This window comes from Rhipicephalus sanguineus, chromosome 4, assembly GCF_013339695.2.
Source record: "Rhipicephalus sanguineus isolate Rsan-2018 chromosome 4, BIME_Rsan_1.4, whole genome shotgun sequence".
NCBI classification, from domain to species: Eukaryota; Metazoa; Arthropoda; class Arachnida; order Ixodida; family Ixodidae; genus Rhipicephalus; species Rhipicephalus sanguineus.
In genome coordinates this window covers 112,657,916-112,676,615 of record NC_051179.1, presented here as the reverse complement: position 1 = coordinate 112,676,615, position 18,700 = coordinate 112,657,916, and the positions used below count along the sequence as shown (strand labels likewise).

Genomic DNA, 18,700 nt, shown 5'->3' with positions numbered 1-18,700 from the left:
CAGTCAGGACTTATGTTCATAGTAAAAGAAAGCGGGAAAACAAAACCACAACACACGTAGAAATGAAGGGCACAGGACGACGCAGTACTAGCAACTGAAGTTTAACACGTGCTTGGCTTTTTTAGACATGTTTTTACTCTTTCTGCGACTGTGTGATTCTTTAATTTTGTAATTTTTTCATACTGTGTGTGTATATCTTTCTGTGGTTTGCATTAAACTTCAGTTGCTAGTACTGTTCATTTTAGGATAAAGCTTGCTGAATGAAGCCGGTTCCACTAAGTGTCATTTTGAACAATGCGAAATTTTGAAATGCACATGCTACTAGAAAGGTTGCACACAGTATCATGCATAACACTCTGCATCAATCCCAGTATTTACCCAAATGCTGTAAGATGTAAGAAATGTTCGAGATAGTGTACAGTGAGACACAGTGGAGTGTTCCCACAATACACTGTCTCGTACACAAGCAGTGCGAGCAACTCTTGATGCTTTGCCAGAAATGTCTTCCTGAAAATGATGAAAAAAAAGAAGTTCATTAAGCTTTCTGTGTCCCTAAAAATGAATTTCTCGCTAAGGACTCACACTTCACTATATTTATTGCGGACCTTTTAACATAACATGAAACAAATGAAATATTGTGAGGCTGCTAAGTAGTTCCTTGTCAACTTTTCAAGTACACAGGGCGAAAAATACACGAAGGTAAAGAAATGCGAAACAACACCAGAAGTGTTACTCTTGTCCTGTGTACCACCATTCGGGTAGATTTCGATGTCAGTCAAGTTAGCATTATAGTGTAAAAGGGTGTGAATTTTACTGAGGTTCACTTTGTATTTAAACGCGTTGGACACTAGATTCTCGATCAACCACAACTGCTCTATTTAAGACTGAATATTGGGCAACTTGGTATTGATTCATGGCAAAAATTAACAGCATACTTGTAATGAGGACAAAAGAAGACCTGGACACAATACCAGCGTTTTGACCTTGTCAGAAATTGTGTCAACAGTGAGAATATTGTGTACAGATCATAAAGGCTATGAAAAACATAATTCAAAACAAAATAACGAGAGGGAAGAAACAAGGTGATTCAACAAGGTCATTCAACAAGGTGGTTCAGCAGGTTCAACTGTCTTTCAATTGATTTATATTAATGTGATTAAAATAGGCTTGCATAACTAATACATCTCCTAAAGGCTATAAATATGCATATGTAACCCTGGCTAGTTTCAGTGCTGTTATGTGACTAATGAAGTGATAATACCATAAAATGCATGTTCTTCACAACACACACTGTCACTTAGCGGATGTCACATCATATGGCCATAATTATGTTTCATCATATGGTCATAATTATGTGACGATTATGCCACATGTCAACGCGCACAAATTGACATCGAGACGGAGGATCAAGACAAGCAAATCAAGCATGAAAACAGCATAAACAGAAACAAATTTGGCCTCAATGCACCTTTAATTACATAACTGCGTGGTAATAGCAGCTTTTTTTTAACACGAAAGTGTTTTATGTCGGTGTCCACCACGGCTCCACTGACGTATTTCCATCACGGATATGACGTTGTAAAATATAAAGACTAACAGTGGGCAAAGAAAAAAACCAGAAGAAAAAGCTCCGTCACCGGTAATCGAAGTTATGACCCCTCGCTCCGCAGCGCGAAACGATTCGGCCACGGACGGCACGTTCTTCGCAATGCTAACGGCGAGCTATTTACATACACCATTTGCTGGTGGCGGTACTCGGAGATCGGTGTTACAGCGTGTTTTCGTTATCACTAGCGAGATGGCGCGAAGGGCTCGAACAGCATAGAGTGCCTCGATGCGCGCGCCCCCGCTTAGAGTGGTGTCAGCTTTTGAAAGGGAAGGTGCCGCCTCCTCGGCCTTGGCGGCAGCGTGGCCGCCATTTTGAATCCCCCGCCCGGTCACTTGTGCGTGGCGCGCGTGCTGTATTTAGGTCGGTGCTCGTTTCCCTCCAGTTTTATGCGCTCGCTACCGTCACCATGGCCGGATGTTGCGTGCCGCAGTGCACCAATCATTCCAGAAACGCTGGAAGCTGTATTCTTTTAGCAGATACGAGGTTTCTTTGGACAGTAGAAATCAAACGTGACAAGCGGCATCCGAAGAACACATAGGCACTTGCAGCGTAAGTTTCCGGCCGGTATTTCGAATACACATGCAAGGATAACTTCTGCCGGTGTTAGCCTTGCGTAATAAATGGACACACTGATAAAAGCTACATGCTTAAAATACTTTGGTTCACGTGTGCATGAATCCAGCATTTTTCTTCGCAAACATTCTTTACTGCACTTGGTTGGTCCTGTATCTGCCTTTGATAATTGCTTTCGCTAATTTTGTGATTTGAAATGCATCATGTAATATATTATGCGTGTTTGTCTGCAGATCAGATCCTTCCTTTTTCCTAATATTAATTATTTGTGAGAATTTACGTCCGAAGAACCCCGATATGATTACGAGAGGCGCCGTATATAGTGAAAGGCTCCCGAAATTTTGACCATGTGTTGTTCTTTAACGTGCACCTAAATCTAAGTACGCGGGCCTCTGTCTATTCACCTCCATCGAAATGGGGCCGCTGCGGCCGGGATTCGATCCCGCAACCTTCGGGTCACCAGTCAAGCACCATAACTAAAACCACAGCGGGTTCTTGTTTTTTATATTCCTTTCCGTGTTTCAAGTACGCCTTCTGCTGGTCTGATGCCGATGTATGTATGTGTGCAGTTAAATGTTTTTTATCCTTCCCTGTTTCTGTGTTTCAAGGTTACATTTTCCTTTTGTCTTAAATAATTACGCAGTTCCTGTTTCTTTAATCATTTACGATCACTGTGAATCGACTAGTGGCAGTTGTGTTTTATTCTGTAATTTGCGTTTTATTTGTGTAATTGCTTCTGTCAGTGCAGCATTAATGAGCACAAATAAATGGCCTGTACACTGGATATTAACGCGCACGCACACACAAACACACACACACACACACACACACATTCAGTATCTTATTTCTTTGAGCAAGCATAATTTATTTATTATTAATGTAAGCCCTGAAGGCTCATACAGGAATGCGCATACAAACAGTTCTCGCGAAGCGTCTGTACAAAGAAGACGCATGAAAACAAGAAGAAGACGGGGAAGCATTGTGTACAGTAGACACGCTATGTCAGTAAAAAAATACAAGAAACAAAGTCAAGTTGTACAATGAGTACGTCATGGAAAACCAATAAAAACTCACAGGCTCCCTTATGCGTTCGCTTAAGACGGCTCGAAAGCGAAAGCCATCTTCTTCTTCTCAGTTTTTTGCGCACAAAGTGAGGTTTTGCATTGCCTCCAAGATCGGAGGCACCTCACCTTGTTTTGCACTGCCTCCGTGATCTGCCCACTTTTGACCAAGCTACGATGTCATGTGATAACGGCATCATATGTCGTCACGCCAAAATTTGTGACGCCATGATGACGTCACTTGGTGACGTCATCACGTGAGGATGACTTTGTTGCATCCCTCGTCATCAACGTCATGTTACGCTGACGCCGTAGACGCGGGACGCCGACGGCCAAATTTCGCGTTTGATGAGGCATTTAAGGCTTTAGCCTTAAAAATACGCCCGCCACGGTGGTATAGTAGTGACAGAGCTCGGCTGCTGACCCGAAAGTCACGGGTTCGATCCCGGCCGCGGCGGTCGCATTTAGGTCGAGGCGAAATGCTAGAGGCCCGTGTACTGTGCGATGTCAGTGCAGGTTAAAGAACACCAGATGGTCAAAGTTGATGGAGCCCTCCACTACGGCGTGCCTCAGAATCATATCATGGTTCTGGCAAGTAAAACCCCAAGTATTATTATTAATAAAAGAGACAAATAACCGACGCCATGCATCTGCCGCACAAAGTGTAAAACAGTATTGGAAAGACTCAATAATATGTGCATGCAATTGGGCATGCGAGAAAACCTGCAGATACAGAAAAAGAAACTGAAGATACAAAAAGAAGGAAAAACGCAGTGATACTGCGCGCATGCAAAGTTTTACGGCATACTACTCAACAACGTATTCATCGTTTTGATACGGACTCAAGGTGCAACTCGAGTGCCGATAGAGTAGTGGCTACAAATTGTGAGCAAGAAATGTCAGCAATATTAATGAAAAAGAAGCTTTCGTTTTATTTTAGCAGGATATTCGCACCATACTGGCCCTCGGCCCTTTATTCTGTGTACAATATGTATAATGCCATTTATAATAAACGAGTAAATTGTTTGCAAACGTAGCAAAATGAGCCACCTTAGTCGCGCTTAGTAGCTTCGCAACAATAAATTGTGTGTGTTCATATACATATACCGCTGCTGCTGCTGCTGACATGTATACAAATACTTTAAACGATTGTTTGTGTATTTGGAATGCAGAGCTTACGAGAAAATTAAGTAGGGCTTTAGACTTTGTCGCTTCCGGCGTAAGGAACGCGTTCTTCTCTCGGTGCGGGTAACTGGGAGGCCGTCAGCTGGGTACGTTGAACCGAGAGGCTTGCTGTGCGAAGCTGCGCACTTCCACGATGGCAGAAGCGACCCCGCGGAAGCGCAAGCGTGGTCCGAAGTATCGCGGTTTACTGGCCAGCCACAACAGTGCAGACAAGGCACACGATTCACGTGTTAAACTGTATCGATTCCCGGGCGTGTCGCACGATAAATAAAGGCGGCAAGCGTGGATAGCTGACAGCGCTGCCTCGCCTTCTATTTTGGCTGTCTGAGTTCATCGCTTTCGTTCGTTCCGACTACCTGAATCGGTAAGTAACGGGGCGCATGCACGCAGCGACTACAGTAATGATTACTCGTTGTCTTCTCGCATTGTTAAAGTCCAGTTACGGTTGTAGGTGAAGCAACTTTGTGTTTTGATTCCCCGTGCTCGTGAGACCTACCCGTCGTTGTTGAACGTTCACATTCGCGTTATACCGTTCGCGTTGCGCGGTTGGTTGAATTCAACTGAACTCCGCACATTGTCAGAAGTTCGGCGCCTGCATTTCACGCGTCGGGAAGGCTGCTTTATCACGCCGGAACGGACGTCTGTGCATTTTCAGCAAGCTTTGACATCGTTCTGCAGGTTTGCTTTGTTTTTGTCACTTTATTGGGGTGATATATATTTAAGCCGCTAAATATAACTGGCACTTAATACATGCTTTGCAATTGCAACCTTGAAGTAGCAACCTTCTGACTTTGTGCGATTTTCTAGCCGCGTTCACGCAACAGGTTTTATACGCCTGTCAAGTCAATATCATAAAAAGAGACTGCAAGCATGACGCGAGAGCCGAAAAAACGAGGCGAGCAGTTCATCTTGCTTCACAGTGGTTAAAGCTCAGCTAGCTGCCTCGCGTCTTAATCGGCGGGTGATTCTCCAGCGGCACGGAGGACTTGACTCTAACCTTCTCAGGAAGCAGTGCCATGGCCGTATAATCTTTTTTTTCGCACGCCGCAAACGTTTGTTCACGAAAGTACACGGCTGCTACTGTAAGCATGCCATATCAAAACAACAATCATATGATTCGTAGTCCACGCCGCAGAACATCGATAGCGTGTACGGCTTCATTTCGGAGTGCATGTGGACCATTATTCATCTTTAACATGACAGAATGAGACTTACCTCGAGGTATACGTCCCACACGGTGTAATCGCGACTTGGGAAATGCATTTCGCTTTGAGTCGGGCGTGGTTGTCGTCGATCGTCTGCTCTTCACCGTTAACGTGATTGCCGAGCCTTTCTCATTTTATCAAGTTCGCTTTTCGGAAGTGCCAGTCAAGCTTGAAAATCCTTTTGAAGCCGCACTGCAAGCGCTCCATTGCGAGGAGCCGAAAGTGCACCGCGAGAGCTCTGCACGTGCACAGAAGCGAGCAGCAACGCGGTGGAGAGAAGGAAAACGCGCGCTGCGAACACCCCAGTTTCAGTTTTTCTGCCAGAGATGGCGCTGCCTGTCAAGAGCAGCAGCGCCGCTAAGGTAGGGTGGCTAGAATGGGGAGGTGTGAAAAGCGGCCGCGAAAACCGGTCCCCAAATCGCGCCGATGCCGCAAGGGGCGCTGTACGCAGAGGCGCGGGGAGTCGAGCACGGGGAGTCCTTTCCAACTATTTGTTGGAAAGGAAAGAAAAAGCCAAAAAGTTGGTGGAACAAAGAAATCCGGGAAGCGATCGAGATGCGACGTCAGGCATCACGGGAGCACAGACAGGCAAAAAAAGGAGAAGCGGCCACAGGACGAAGTTAACCAAATATGGGAAATATATTTAGAGCAAAAATCCATTGTGCAGAAATTAGTCGAGGCAAAAATTAAAGGTGAAAGTGAACGCTGGATGACAGAGATTCGCGAAAAGAAGGCCGCGCCTAGGATATTTTGGAGCCACCTAAAAGCGCTGGGTAGGAAGTCTGTCACAATGCAACAACATATGGTAGATGAAGGAGGAAATAAATTCGAAGGATATGAAGCGCTAGGTTACATTCGAAAGATAACAGCCGATTCGTTTAAAAAGGTACCCCAGGGGATTCCCCCGGTGAGTAAAAGTACGCAAAGGAGAGCAACCGACGAAGATGTAGTACTAGAGAATTTCAATTGAAGAAGGCCGAAGGAAAAATTCCTAAGCGCACTACTCCGGGCTTAGATGGGGTTCCCGTCAGCCTCATTAACGAACTCGGACATAACACTAAGAAGCACTGCTGAAAGCCGTAGAAAAGTGCTTACAGGAGAGGGAAATACCAGACAGTTGGCGAAAAAGTAGAATGAACTTAATCTATAAAGGCAAGGGAGAAAAAGATAACATTCGCTCGTATAGACCCCTAACAATTACATCGGTGCTATACAGGTTGGCGATGCAGGCAGTAAAATTAAAATAGAAGCGTGGGTAGAACAAAATGATATTTTGGGAGAACTTCAGAATGGATTTCGAATCGACAGGCGGTTAGACGATAATCTGTTTGTTCTTACCCAGCTATAGAAATATCTAAAATAGAAAACAGGCCCTTATACGTAGCTTATCTAGATATCACCGGGGCGTATGACAACGTTAATCAGGAAATTTTGTGGGATATATTGAAGGAAGCGGGCATAGGTGACGACTGTGTACAGCTTTTGAGAGAAATATACCGAGGAAAATACAGTTTGTATAGAATGGGAAGGAATAAGTAGCAAGGACAGCGTTGAAATTAGCAAGGGGCTGAGACAGGGATGCCCTTTGTCCCCGCTGTTATTCATGCTGTACATGGCGAGGATGGAAAAAGCGCTAGAAGGTAGCAACATTGGATTTAATTTGTCACACAAACAGGTCGGAGCGATGGTTGAGCAGAAGCTTCCAGGTCTATTTTATGCTGATGATATTGTCTTATTTGCGGACAGTCAAGATGATATACAGCGACTGGCAGATATATGCGGAAGGGAGTGTGAGACTCTAGGACTAGGATTTAGTGCAACAAAATGTGGATCGATGATATTCAATGATCACGGAGACCATACGGTCTTAATACAGGGCCAAAAAATACCGAGGGTAAACGAGTACAAGTACCTCGGAGTATGGGTAAATGAGGGGGATAGATATATGGAGGTACAAGAGAAAGCATCGGTAGCAAAGGGAAAGAGGAATGCTGCAATTATGAAGCACAGAGCTTTATGGGGATACAATAGGTACGAGGTGCTTCGAGGGCTGTGGAAGGGTGTGATGGTTCCGGGGCTTACATTTGGGAATCAGTGGTGTGCATGAAGTCAGAGGTGCAATCAGGGATGGATGTAAATCAAAGGACGGTGGGCCGCCTCGCCTTGGGCGCTCACGGGAAGACGACAAATGAGGCGGTGAAGGGTGATATGGGATGGACAGGCTTTGAAGTGAGGGAAGCGCAGAGCAAAATGAGATTCGAAGAGAGGCTGAGGAAAATGAAGAAGAGTAGATGGGCAGAGAAGGTTTTCAGGTATTTGTATAGAAAAAGCGTTGACACGCAGTGGAGAAAAAGAACTAGGAGGCTCACCAGTAAATATACGGCTGGCAGTGCGGGCGATATGGCAACAAGGAGCATTAAGCGGAAGGTCAGAGAGGCGGAGAAGACTTATTGGATGACAGCGATGGAAAGAAGCCGGCTCTGAGTAACTACCGAAAAGGAAAAAAACGAAATAAGGAGGGAAAGGTTTTATGATAATTCAAGGGGAAGCGCTTTACTGTTTGAAGCAAGGTCGGGCTGCCTGAGAACGCGTAGTTATAAAGCGAGATTCAGTAACGAAGAAGAACTATGTACATGCTGCGGGGGAACTAAGGAAACGATGGAACATGTACTGATTGAATGTGGCGATATTCACCCAGGTATACGTGTGGGCACGAGTCTACATGAAGCCTTGGGTTTTAGGGACAACAATGGAAAGCTGAACACGCCCGCGATAGAAATAAGTAAGAGACGGTTAGAGTATTGGTGGCAGAAATGTAGAGATAAAGTACAAAAATAAATAATTGGGGGAAAAAAGGTTATTCTGCCTTAAGAGGCAGAGAGATGGACTGTGAATTTATATTTTTTGTTATAATACATAGATTTAATCAATGTAGATAAGGCATTAGGACAACATGAAACAAGGAAGTTTTTTTTCTTTTTTTCTTTTTTTATCCTTCGAGCCTGGTGGCAGACATGTCACCGCCCCGTTATAAAGGGGACGCTCATAGCATCCATCCATCCATCCACGGGGAGTCGAGCAGCACGACGTGCCGCGTAGCGCCGCTCATGTACGGCAAACCTTTCTCACGCTATTAGCTTGCAACAGTTTGCTGCGTCAATCGTCTTTCTTCTTTTCTCTTCAGCGGGTGCAGTAAAAAAGGGCACACTGTTACATCTTCCTCTCCTAGTAAAAAACAGCGCGAAAACTACGAAGGCGAGACAGATGAAACAGGACTAGCTCTGTGTCGTCCTTGTAGTTTTCGCGCTGTTTTTTACTATGAATGTGTACCAACAAGCTCAAGTTCGTACGCTTCTCATCTTCCTCTCCTTTTTTACTGATTTTCGTGAAGGAATGCACGCGAGAAAGAATATATCGGAGTGCCATGCGGTGCGCACCAACCAGCAAATGTCGATTGGTGTTACTTCCTTGAAAGAAAAAAAATTCGTTACACACAATATGGATAATTTAAAAAAACACATATGAAGCCAAGGGTAACTAGAAAGTTAGATTAAAGAGTAAACATCGAGTAAATGAAAATGATAAATGAGCAAGCGGTCATACTGTCAGATGGAATTTATGAAAGAGATAACCCTCGCGGTAGTAAATATCTAGATCTGAAGTAATGCAAAAGATCAATCTAGACAAAATGGATTTGGAACAAAGGAAAGGGAAAGAAAAATAAAGCATCGCGGTAATCTTTTCGTCATATTTATATAACCGAATACAGCACAACAGACATCCCTCTGAATATAAAAACAGCAACTTATTGTTAATCATATCTTCTGAAGTGAAGCTACGAGGTACAGAATAAAAGGAAGTGGTCCGTTGTTTCAATTGATTGCAAAATTTGCACAACGGCCGGGGACGCCATGAGACCAGCATTATATAAATAAAAATTCACTCGTGGAATTTGGCCGCGTAATCTGCTGTAAGAAACTTCTAATTGTCACGATGCACACCGCTGTTTATTCCAGCAATACCTTACATGTACGAAGTTTTTAAATTTATCCAGTGATAATTTGCCAGTGTCGCTTTGCAAACGAGCATTTCTATACCTTAAAGCTGTCGCATAAGCCGTATCTGGTAAATTAGGAATCAGAGCTCCACATAGAGATACTGTGGCTCATGAATCCACCATTTCATTTAGATACAATCCGCGGTGGCCCAGTACCCTCAGCAACCAAATTTTTTGTAAGTTTGCAGGTATTAGATAACGAAACATGCTCAGGAGTGTTGAATTCGCTGCCGTATATAGGAAGTGCTGAACATACCGAAATATAATCTGTAACTATAACTGCTGTTGATTCATTTGACGGGAGCTTGCTAAAACAACAGCCAGTATTTCTGGAATTAATATAGGTAAATATATACGATGATAAGAGGAAGATAGAAAAAAAAAAAGCGCTAATTTCTGCAACCCAATAGGGAGCACGGCTAAGCGCCTTAGGTGTATGATTGGGAAGTCGAATTGAAAAAGACCACTGAAAAGAGCGAGAGATGATGCCTAACCCAACGTTACTAGACTAGGTTAGCAAACTAGTCTAGTGACGTTGTCCTAACCTTACCCTCTACCGATGCATAAGTCGCGTTTTTTTATTGACATAATGAGTTGTATTGCTAATTTTCATGTGAGCAAGGTGTGTACTGGTAATTTAAATACAGAAATGGCATTGTTTATCATTAGGAGAAAAAAAATATCATGACATTGTGTGCGAAGGATCGAACTGAGCTTACTTGAAGAGCCAATATGTTATACTTTTACATTGAGTAGTTCTAGCAGCGCTAATGCGAATATAATCTGAGGGGTGTTCACTCACGACCAATGTGCTTTAAAGAATAAACTAGGTTTTTAAATGAAAACGTATAATTATTGTCTCTGATGCGAACTGTATATCTTTAAAACTGTTGGTGTCTCTGATCTAATTACAGACCATGGTAATCGCGCTTCCATATCTAACACGTTGTTTGCAACGAACATTAGAAGTCCAAGGCACAAGCGCAAATCATTCCTTTCTAATAGTATTAGAGGTTTCATTCTTTAAGCTTCGTTGCCAGAGAAAAAGAACAACAACAAGAAAACGGCGCCCTATACCGGGATAAGGCGAACATACATTTTGTTAGTCATTATCATTGTATTTATTCGCAATTCAGTTCTTTGGTTTCAGAGTTTTCGTAGCAGCCAGGAACGAAGCACCAGCGTTCAGTTTGCTTCGTTTTATAGGGCATTTTCACCACAGCTCACTCATGCATGACTCGTGTACAATGGTGAAAAGGTGAAATGGTGAAAAGAAAAAAAAATCACGCCGCGTTTCCTTGTAACAGCCTTCCAACGGGCAATCTGCGACAGCGGCGGCTGTACCCGCGCCCCCTGCAGCAGCGCCCCTGGTGGCATCGGCGCGCAGATGGACCCTCTCTGGCAAGGGAAACGCGCGGCGCTCAGCACACCTCCCCATTCTAGCCACCTTACTAAGGGTGTATCCACACGACGGACCGAATCCGTCTTTTCCGCCGCGGACGGCGCATCACGTGACCCCGCGTCACGGATTTGTGCCACCCGTGCCTCGTCCGCGGACGTCGCGGACGGAAAATGCCAAGCTCTTTTTCGCATTCGGATTCGCGCGGAATAACACAACAGATTTAGCCGAAGGTGCCATTATCGGTCTGGCAACAAGCGCTGCTTTTTCTTTTTCTCGTATGGAACTCCAATAGTAACTCCATCTTCAACTTAAAAGAAACTCTGCGCCATAGACGGAAACATAAAAACCTTCAATAATTTTGGTAGCGATGAATGTGTTTTCGACTTTCAGACTGCTCGCGCCATCTAGAGAAAAAAGGAACAAGCAAGCATTCGCACATTATTATGACCTCTGGGATTTGGCAGCACTCGCGCTACCGCAGATCACCGAGCTTATGTTCTGTTAATAGAGGCACTCGCTAAGCCTACAGCTCTCATAAAACGAGTACGGCGCTCGGAAACAGTACCAAATTGTCATGAATACGTTGCCGGCGAAGCTTGAGGACATAAACCTAAAGCCGACACAATCGTCAGTTTGGGACTAACAACCCACGCAATGTGAGACGAAGAGCTTAAAGATTCGAAGCGGGCAGCTCTCGCTTCAGACAGTGCCGCCATGTTTTTTTGCTGCGGCGCGTCCGTCTACTCGCTTCGTCCGTCGTCTGGATGTGCTTTGCAGCCGGACGGGCGGCGGAACGATCGTCCGCGGACGAGATTTCCGCGGATAAGTCCGTCGTGTGGATACACGCTAAGCGTTGCTTGGGAAGCCTATATGCCCTTCGGGAGAGTTTGGCGATTGTTTCATCTCGCCGCTCTCCGAGCTCCGCCTCAGCGCCGCCCTCTTCTCGTGACGTAAACCCTCTCTCTTCGCCGGCGGCGGCGGGCGGCAGTGGCGACAGCGCGGCGCGGAGTCCGGCGCTGCCGCGCAGGAGAGACGCCGGCGCGCCGCACGTACACGATCGCTGAGGAGCGCGCGTAGGTTACGAAGCTCTGGTACGAAGCCGCGCGTATTCATGGCGACTGCTCCTCGCATTCAAGCGTGAATTTGTTGCGTGCAATGAGCTGCTGTTGCGCGGTTGGCTGTTCAAACAGCAGCGCGCAGGGTTTCCGCCTTTTTACGCTTCCGAACGAAAAGTAGCGACGACGCCTTTGGATCAGAAACATCAGACGCAGCAAATGGACCCCGACCGACTTCTCCGTGCTATGCGAGATATGTACTTGAGTATTTAGCTTGAATATTGCTGGTATTAGACACAGCGTACCATTAACACAAACTTATTATTTGTTGTGCAATGGGGCCCTTTCAGGCGCACAAACTTTCAAAATAATTTGTCACGCTGAAAAAAAGGAGTTTTATGGTTCGCGTTTCGATCGCTTGGGCAGATTGAAATTTTGCAGCGATCACGGCATAAGTGTCAAGCGTGATGTGTTGCGTTTACGTAATTTATCGCGCGTTCTGAGCTCGAGCTTGGGGTGTTACCGTGATGTTGTGAGGGGAAAATTTATTTTCATATCGCAGGTTAGTGCCGCCGCGCGTCAGCTGCGGCGGTTACCTGGCATGTGTTGTACGTTATGTGGTCTGCGTTTCAGTGGCTGTTAGCCTATGGTGTCATTTACCGCTGTGTTGCCGCTTGTGTACATGCTACGAGTTTCATGTTTAATTCGCGCATGTAAATTAACCTGCGCCTCTGTGCTAAGCGAATGTGCCTTGCGCTTTTTAGTCATGCACGTATAGTGCACGATGTCTGTGTTCGTGCAGGAAGCTCTTCCGCTATAGCAAGGGGCCCTTATGTGCTCGATCAAATTTCGTGATTAGGAAGTATAGAGCGCGAAGAAGTTGAGCAGAAAAATGATTTTCTAAAGTAAACCAACAGGATGTCCGCTATCAGACTAGCCAAACGAGGTATTGTTTCCATTTGACACGCGCCTACGGGGGCCCTGCACCTGCTCTGACGAAAACCTTAGATGCCTGAGCAAACGCGAAAATTGACCGCCGGCGTCGGCGGCGTCAACACGAGGGATGTCAAAAATCATCGCGTAATGACGTGACCATACGACCAAAGATTGTGATGTCATCATGACGTCGAATAACGCGACTTCACGCGATGAAGTCAGCACATGACCAGATGTGGTGTAGAAAGATTGCAGTGCCTCCTATCTTGGAGGCAGTGCAAAACAATGTTAGGTCACAAAGCTTTCGAGGGGGGGGGGGGTGAGGAACGATAAATCAACTGAGGAAAAGGAAGACGGCTTTCGCCTTCGAGTGGACTTAGGCGAATGCATAAGGGACCCTGTGAGTTTTTTTTTCCCTCTTATTAGAGAGTTTTAGTGCCGGGGACTCTAAGCCGCTTCCTTATTCACCCTCTTACGTTCCCTCGTACTCTCAGCCGCACCCATGGACTATACAAAGGAACGTAAGGGGCTTACGTACGCAAGGCACTTTGGGGTCCCGGCACTAAAATTCTCTAAGAGGGAATTTTAGGGCTCGAGATCCGCAAGCCGCTTGTGCACGCCCGCTTTTGCGCTTTTGTGGCCTTAATACAATTGCGTGCGCTGGTATCTCTGTTTCTTTTAAAACAGAGCTGTTTAAGCTTGGAGAATCCCCGTTAGTGGCGAATAAAAATTGTCATCATCATGAATCGGCACGCAATCCGTCCTCTTCTTTATCGTCTGCTTTGCTGACAGAACACGTGCACAGACTTTTCCGGCGTAGTATGCAATGATTCTCACGTAACACTTGTCACGTGACATGTTCCGAAAATCACACCTGTTATATATGCTCGTCACAGAGTCACATCACGCAATACCAATTTTGGTGTATATCAATCTGGCGGAACGGCCGCCATCGCACCATGAGTGTGGCACGTAAGTCATGCTGTACATGACACGCGTGTCATGATATTCACATTAACTCCCGTTATTTTTGTTCGTCACACAGTCATGTCACGCACTACCAATTTTGGTGTATATCAAGCGAGCGAAACGTCCGCCAGCGCACCATGAGCGTGGCACGTAAGTCATCTTATACATGACACGTGTGTCATGATTTTCGTAATACCTCCCGTCATTTATGTTCGTCACACAGTCATGTCGCGCAATACCAATTTTGGTGTATATCAAGCGAGCGAAACGTCCGCCAGCGCACCATGAGCGTGGCACGTAAGTCATGGTGCACGCTCATGGTTATGCGAAGAAAACTAAACGTCATGCTGTGAAGCTCTAGCCCGTCGTGGCCGAGAAGGGTTCACTGCCGCAAAGTGGTTGATAAAACAACATTTACGCCTTCGAAGCAACTTAAAGGAATCAGTCATCTTATGAGACTGTCCGAGACATGTGAATATTAAAGCTTACAGGCGTATTTTCGGTTTTTAATAATGGATATATCGAACTTTTTCGCGATCCCCTTCGAATCCGATGAGTCCGACGGTCGTCAAGTGAGGTGAAACTTGAGGCACTCGAGAGCGTACGTTGCGTTAAAATGTCTGTGTCTGCCCTGCTTTATGTTACCTCGCGAGTATTCGCTTGAATTTATACAGATTCTTAAGATTATCAGCAGCGCTAAGAAATCCATCATCTGCGCATTTATTATTTGACCTGAAATGTAGCAGCTGGCGTTTGAAGTAGACATCCGTAGCGGCGCCTCGTCGCTTCAGGCCACGTGATTCATTGGTATCTTGTAATAATCTCTGTTGGCATAATTAAGTTTCTCCATGACACTATTCCAAGCTATTCCAAGAAGTGGCTTGGTCTGTTCTCTAATGTAGAGGTTTGCTGCTAATTCGTTTGCGTGGCATGTAGAAGAATTGAAGAGACTTTATTTGCTATGCACTTGCGCATTTATTAGACGTTTGGGTGCTCGTACGGTGACTGGAGACTGCGTGGGCGCCTTTTTTTGTAATTAAAGAAGACAAAGCATCAGGTAACGTATGTGGCAGTTACGATTTCCTTGCTAGTGGGCTTCGCTGCACAACGAATCGTCGATGCACAGTACATGCTTTGTGGCATAACACAGCTGCAATGCCATAAATCTAACTATAGTGAATCTGTCATCTTGTAGCACGTATATATCATGTAACTATATAGTGCATTGAATCCAAGGGGCAGTGCAAGCATGGCGTAAACAAGCAGGGTACGAGTCAAAATATGAGCGGCGTGAGCAGCACAGATTTCTTTGCGCTCCACAATGAAGGAATTGCTTTGTAAGTTTTACCGCTACACAGGGGTGTAATGCGACGAAAACTAAACGACACGCTGTGAAGCTTACTACCTGTGGCTGCAATTAGTTGCCGGAAAAATGTATCGCCAGGTTGCTTCAGTGGCGCAAAGTGTTGTGTGGTCCGATACGTACACGTTTCACATGAGCAGGTTGATGAAAAACAAGTAATGAGAAAATTTCACCGACTTCACAGCAGCTTTAGAACGACCAATCGTCTCGAGGGACAGTCTGGGACGCATGAATATTTATTGATATATACTGAGTATGTGCAACACAATGAAACGAAGACAGAAGACACATAAACGACATAGACTGGCTGTGTCGTTTATGTGTCTCCTCTTGTCTTCCTTTCATTGAGCTGCACATACTCAGTATATATCAAGACATGTACCAACTATATTTAAGCTTCAGACAGGCATTTTATGCATTTTTAATTACGGGTATATCGAACTATTTAGCGATGCCCTTTGATTCCAATGTATGCGAGTTTTACTGTATATACACTTAGCCGACAGTGTGCATTCGTAACACATTGGTCGGTTCAGTGAAGCATTATGTGTTGAGGAGCATTGATTTTCCTGGCGTAAACAAATACTTTTTTATTATATGATATTTAGGAGATGTTGGTGCTTCTGTATAGCACCGGGTACTCCTTTCCACTGATGATAGGATATGTGAAAAGCACAGCAATGAAAAAAATATTTCATAAAGAACAGCTAGGCAAAAAAAGTTATTCACAATGGTGTTTCATATATCGGCTTGATACCCCACGCATGCTATGGGATGCATGCATATGCGACATATATCGGTTGAATATGGCCTAGATCCATCACCACGATGTGTTCGGTAGGCACCGGGAACTACACTGATCTGATGAGAAAATAAGCAATCTGCATCGCTGCGCCTAGTACACACATGCAGTGCTCCAAGTAGGGAGGCCGGCTTCGGCGTGACGCTCGTTCGCGTGGTGGCTCAATCGTCACAAGCATTTATTTAAAACAAGCAATAATATTGATTATTCGGTGACTATCACAGAATATTGGAGCTAAACGTTTTTAGATGCGAAGTATCTTATGGCGGAGTTCAATCCGGTGGTGGTGGTGGTGGTAGTGTGCGGCGTGACCACCCTTACTGCGCATGCGCATACCCTCTCCCCTGCCCCACTCCACTTTCCCTCTCCCCTCCCCCTCTCCACTTCCCCTCTCCCCTCCCCTTTCCACTCTTCCTCTGAAACGCGGGCCAGACATGCCGAAATTCTCTCCTGCTCAACGCCGCGATGAGCACCAGCGCATGCCCGTCCCCTCCCCCTCTCTCTCCTACGCTGCCCCCCTCTCGCACGCCTGCCGACTGCGTTCCCCCCTCGCCCTGTGAGAATTAACGGCCAGGATAGAGGGAAGACAAGACGCGCGTAGCGTTCCTCTTCGCGTTCCACGACGCGAGGTCGGTAGCATGCCCAAAGAACGCCAACGGAACGCTATCGTGCAAGCGCTCCGGCTTCTCATCGCCTCATGGTCCCCTTTAGCGGGAAATGGTGTAAGTTTTCTAAGGCACCTACTGGGAAAAGCTGGCTTTTCTGGAACCACAAAACAAGGCCGAAACAGCAGCTCATATGAATATATAGCACGCTATAGCTGTTCTGATCATGTCTCAAACTTCGTCGTCCAAAAAGAACCAGCTTCGTAAACTAATGCGCTTGATACGCCAGCAAGGTTAACACAATAATGAAACCTAATGCACTGTGCGGCTATGCCTGAGCAGTGATCTCATTGAACAGAAACAAAACTGATTCCCCCTCCTTGCGAACTGCGTGCCTCTTAGTGAAAAAATTACACCATTTCCCGCTAAAGGGGACCATGAGGCGATGCGAAGCCGGAGCACTTGCACGATCGCGTTCCGTTGGCGTTCGTTGGGCATGCTACCGACCTCGCGTCGTGGAACGCGAAGAGGAACGCTACGCGCGTCTTGTCTTAACTCTAGCCTGGCCGTTAATTCTCACGGGGCGAGCGGGGAACGCGGTCGACAGGCGCGCGAGAGAGGGGCAGCGTAGGAGAGGAGAGAGAAGGGGAGGGGACGCGCATGCGCTTGGCGTTCATCGCGGCGTTGCGCAGGAGAGAATTTCGGCATGTCTTGCCCGCGTTTCAGAGGAAGATTGGAGTGGGGGAGGAGAGGGGAAACGGGGAGAGGGGAAACAGGGAGAGGGGGAGTGGTGAGGGGGAGTGGAGAGGAGGAGTGTGGAGATGGTATGCGCATGCGCAGTAAGAGTGGTCACGCCGCACACCACCACCACCACCGAATTGAACTCCGCCATAAGATACTTCGCATCTAAAAGTGGCCCTTCCCAAAGAAAGCAGCAAGTATGCACCTTAATTCGTGCGTCCATTGAATCAAGCCACCTGCATTTCCATGGTTAAATCGCATGATCGACGTCTCGCACGCACATAGAGCCACGGTAGCCTAGCCACGGGACTAGGCTAGGTACATCTCGCTTGGAATTTCCTAGGGACAGCACCAAAAAGTGGTCTGGCAACGCGGGCATGTTTTGGTGGCTCCCTTCCCTCCCAGGAAGTCAGCCGCCACTCTTGCCTCTAATTAAAAGGGGCCCGGCAAATACATTTTACGGCGGTGTTTGGAGACTACGAAGAGGGCCTGGTTGGACGCATATCAAGTGCCTTACTTCCCCAGGTAGAGAATCTGGGAAGATGAAAAGTTAATTAGCCGCTGGTTCTGCTAAGCGATCTAATCTAGTCCAGCACGGCAAAGAAGCGGAACCAAGAAAACGTTAGCGTCGTCCAGTAGCGCCACAGCACACCGCCTATTACAAGCAGCAAAATCGGTCCCGGCAGCGTACTTTTAGATGCGAAGCGTCTTATAGCGGAGTTCAAACCGGCGGTGGTGGTGGTGGTGGTGGTGTGCGGCGTGACCACTCTTACTGCGCATGCGCATACCATCTCCACACTCCTCCTCTCCACTCCCCCTCTCCCTTTTTCCCCTCTCCCCATTTCCTCTCTCCTCCCCCACTCCACTCTTCCTCTGAAACGCGGGCAAGACATACCGAAATTCTCTCCTGCGCAACGCTGCGATGAACGCCAAGCGCATGCGCGTCCCCTCCCCTTCTCTCTCCTCTCCTACGCTGCCCCCCTCTCGCGCGCCTGTCGACCGCGTTCCCCGCTCGCCCCGTGAGAATTAACGGCCAGGCTAGAGGGAAGACAAGACGCGCGTAGCGTTCCTCTTCGCGTTCCACGACGCGAGGTCGGTAGCATGCCCAACGAACGCCAACGGAACGCGATCGTACAA

The 18,700-nt window shown here is 46.4% G+C and overlaps 1 protein-coding gene across 1 annotated transcript in view; it reads right to left on the bottom strand.

Annotated features, from left to right (window-relative positions):
• Positions 1-18,700, bottom strand: part of LOC119390578 (uncharacterized) — a 280,493-nt gene that overhangs the window by 97,373 nt on the left and 164,420 nt on the right. The window lies entirely within an intron of this gene.